This window comes from Balaenoptera acutorostrata, chromosome 13, assembly GCF_949987535.1.
Source record: "Balaenoptera acutorostrata chromosome 13, mBalAcu1.1, whole genome shotgun sequence".
NCBI lineage: Eukaryota > Metazoa > Chordata > Mammalia > Artiodactyla > Balaenopteridae > Balaenoptera > Balaenoptera acutorostrata.
The window spans coordinates 68,720,442-68,724,571 of record NC_080076.1 but is presented as its reverse complement, the minus strand read 5'-3'; positions in this window follow the sequence as shown (position 1 = coordinate 68,724,571).

Genomic DNA, 4,130 nt, shown 5'->3' with positions numbered 1-4,130 from the left:
CAGAAAGAAACAATAGTGCAGCCATAGGACAGGGTCCTGGTTCCTTCTTGGGGGATGTGCATAACAATTTGATACAGACCTCTGAGTTCTTCTAAGGCCCCTACCCAGATGGAGGACGGTAACTTCAGGCTGAGCACAAGATTCCTGGAGCGCCACCCTCTTACCTCACCACCAACCAATCAGAGGAGGATTACATGCCCGGCAGCCCTCCCCACGAATTTTGCCCATAAAAACTTCTTCCCTGAAACCCATCAGGGAGTTCAGGTCTTTTGAGCACAAGCCACCCATTCTCCTTGCATGGCCCTTGCAATAAACATTTCTCTGCTCCAAACTCTGATGTTTTGGTTTATTTGGCCTCACTGTGTGTCAGGCACATGAACTTGGGTATGACAACACTTCTGTACTAGACACTGAGGCTACCATAGGAATTCACACCCATTCATTCAACAAATACTCATTGACCACTCAACTGTGTGCCCCCAGAGTAACTCATTCATTCATTCACACATTCATTTATTCATTCATCAAATTTATGACACCTACCCTTGGCTCTGGGCTAGACGCCCAGGCTGCCACAATGAATCATGCAGGGATATGCCCATTTATCGACAAATGCTCACTAAGCATCTACTATGTGTGGAACAGAATGACTCATTCATTCACTCAGCAAATATTTATTGGAAGTCTATTCCCTGTCAGGCCAGTACCAAGTGCTGGGGATTCAGTGGTGAACAGACAGACAAGGTCCCTGCCCTCAAAGCATCTTGCAGAGTCATCCCTGTGGTCGGGGATTTAGGGGATTAGGGGTCCAAAGGAGAGAGACCATTCCAGGGGTCAGGGGTCACCTGAGGTGCTGATGGTGGGGACGAGGGTGGGACCGCATCTTCCAGCCACCCAGAGCCTGTCTCAACTGTATTGCTCATATGTGAGTAACCAGGGAGACCACTGCGCACCAGGGACGGGGCTGCACCCTCCTTCCACTCCCTGTTGCGCTCTCTCTCCGCCTCAGGTGCAACCCTTTGCTCCCTCCAAGTGGTCTGCCTTCAGTCTAATGCGTGGATATTTCCACTTCAGGAGCACTGTCACAGCAAATATCCAGCTCATCTCCCTCCTCTTGGCCTCGTGGAGTCAGCCCTCCAAGCCTGGCCGAGGGGACCACACATCTAATAACAACACTTGACATTGCAGTCAAGACTCACGAAGCCCCCATTCTGAGCACGCAGATCAAACCCCACACTAACTCCCCCTCCAGGCCAGCAGCTTCCAGCTCTGGCTCTCCTGCAAGAACTCTGGCTGCAGGCAACTTCCCAGGGATTCTAGCATTTATTTTTGCCTGAGCAAGCTTATTTTTTTCCTCTTTTATTCTCTCAAGGTTTTGTTCCTGGCTCAGTTACTGGAGATGCTCTGGCTTTGCCGTGAACCGAGATGTGATTCAGTGCAGGGGGAAAGAAAACGAGCAAAGTAAAGACTGCAGCTTCACATAAAATAGGTTTTTAGTCATCAGGAAAAAGCTGTAGTGAGGAATGGAAGTAAAAAAAAAAAAAAAAAAAAACTTTGAGCTCTTGCGGCAACATGCCTCCCACTTGCCTACAGGAGTCTACTTGGGGTCCAGCCATTAGGAGGCTTGTCAGGAGGGCCCAGTAAAGGGGTCTCCAAACAGTACTTGATTGATTGATTGATTCATTCATTCAATATTTACTGAGCATCTTTTACACTCAGGCACTGTGTTAGGTGCTTGCAATACACTGATAAAGAGAACAGACTTGCTCCCTGCCCTTTGAATCTTACAGTCGTGGGGTAGAGACACACTATAAAAAATTACCCAGCAATGTACAGAATGGAAGAAGTCTTTGAAAATTGTCTATCTGATAGGGGTTAATATCCAGAATACATAAAGAACTCCTACAACTCAACAACAACAAACAACCTGATTCAAAAATAGGACTTACATAGATATTTCTCCAAAGATGATACACAAATGGTCAATAAGGAAGTGAAAAGATGCTCAACATCACTAATCATTGGGGAAACGCAAATCAAAACCACAATGAGATACCACCTCATATCCATTAGTATGGCCACTATCAAAAAACCAGAAAACAAATGTTGGGTTGATGAGAAATTGGAGCCCTTGTGCACTGCTGGTGGGAATGTAAAGTAAGTGAAATAAGCCAGTCATAAAAAAAATAATGCATAATTCTACATATATGAGGTACATAAAACAGTCAAATGCAGAGAGACAAAAGTAGAATTATAATTGCCAAGGTCTGGGGGGAGGAGGGAGGGGAGTTGTTTGATGGGTGCAGAGCTTTAATTTTGCAAGATGAAAAGAGTTCTAGAGATGGATGGTGGTGATCTCTACACAGCAATGTGAAGGTACTTAGCACTACTGAACTATGCATTTAAAAATGGTTAAAATGGTAAACCGTAAAGTTATGTGTATTTTATCACAATTAAAAAAAAATTACCCAAAGGCATGGTTTTAAACTATAACAAGTGCTATGTAGGAAAAGCCCAGGGAGCTTTGACAAGGTCCACCAGGGAGGGGGTTCAGATCCTGTTTTGTGACTGGTCAGGGAAGGCATCCCTGAAGAGGTGACATTTAAGCTGAGACCTGGATGGGGAGGAGGAGTCCAGAAATCAAAGAGGGAGGAAGGGCACTGCTGGCAGAGGGAACAGCATGGGAAAGGCAGATTAAAAAAAAGATGAGATATTACAGCAGGAGGCGAGGTGACTTCAAAGTCTAATGGGAAATAACTGGAATAACTTTCAAGTGCTGACTCCAATTTCACTAAAAAGAGAACTCTGCTTACCATGTGATCCAGCAATCCCACTCCTGGGCAAATATCTGGAAAAGATGAAAATTCTAACTTGAAAAGATATATGCATACCAATGTTCACTGCAGTACTATTTATCACAGCCAAGACATGGAAGCAATCTAAGTGTCTATCAACAGATGAATGGATAAAGAAGATGTGGTATCTATATACAATGGAATATTACTCAGCCATAAAAAAGAATTGAAACAGTGCTATTTGCAGCAACATGGATGGACCTACAGATTATCATAGTAAGTGAAGCAAGTCAGACAGAGAAAGACAAATATCGGATGGTATCACTTATATGTGGAATCTAAAAATAAATGACCTTATTTACAAAACAGAAACAGACTCACACACATAGAAAAGAAACTTATGCTTACCAAAGGGGAAAGTAGGGGGAGGGATAAATTAGGAGTTTGGGATTAATAGATACACACCACTATGTATAAAATAGATACACACCACTATGTATAAAATGGATAAACAAGGACCTACTATATAGCACAGGGAACTATATTCAATATCTTGTAATAAATTATAATGGAAAAGAATATGAAAAAGAATATGTATATATATGTATAACTGAATCACGGGAAACTAACACAACATTGTAAATCAACTACACTTCAATTTAAAAAGAAAAAGACTTCTGCAGAATGGACTGTAGGGGCAAGAGCAGAGGGAGGGAGACCAATTCGCCCAGACCAGAGATGATGGGGTGGGGGGGGGGGGGTGGCATGCAGGCGTGGCCATGGAGGTGGAGAGGAGGGGGCAGATTCAAGAGATAGGTTTGAGGGGGGAGAGGCCAGTAGCTGGTGATAGGCGTCTCTCATGAACAAGGAATTGGAAGCCAGGTCTCTGATGGAGCACCTGTGATCTGAGGTGGGGAAGAAGGTCAACCAGAAACAAGTCACGAGGTCAGAACTGGAAGCAAGGAAGGGAACAGGGGGTGGGGCCAGGGGTCCAGTCAGCACATCCACGGCCCCCTGCCCCCCATGCCGGAGGTCTGCTTGCATGGACTTCATGGTACCGAGGCAGTCCTGATATCCAGGAGGGCTGGAAGAGCTCTGTGTGTTTACTGCACCTGCAGCAGCCAATTCTGCAAGGCAGGAGAACATCCTAGTGGGATCAGCCCACATGAGGCTATCGTGGAAAAATTCTAAAGACTGGTTCTGTTTAGGTGGCTGCTGTAAGTATCCTATTCTTATAATGCTGAGCTCGTGAGAGCTAATGACCACCTGAAGTTTTCTGCGCTGCTATGGTAACCCTTCCAGGTGCTGGAAATGAGACCCTTTAAGAATGGAGGA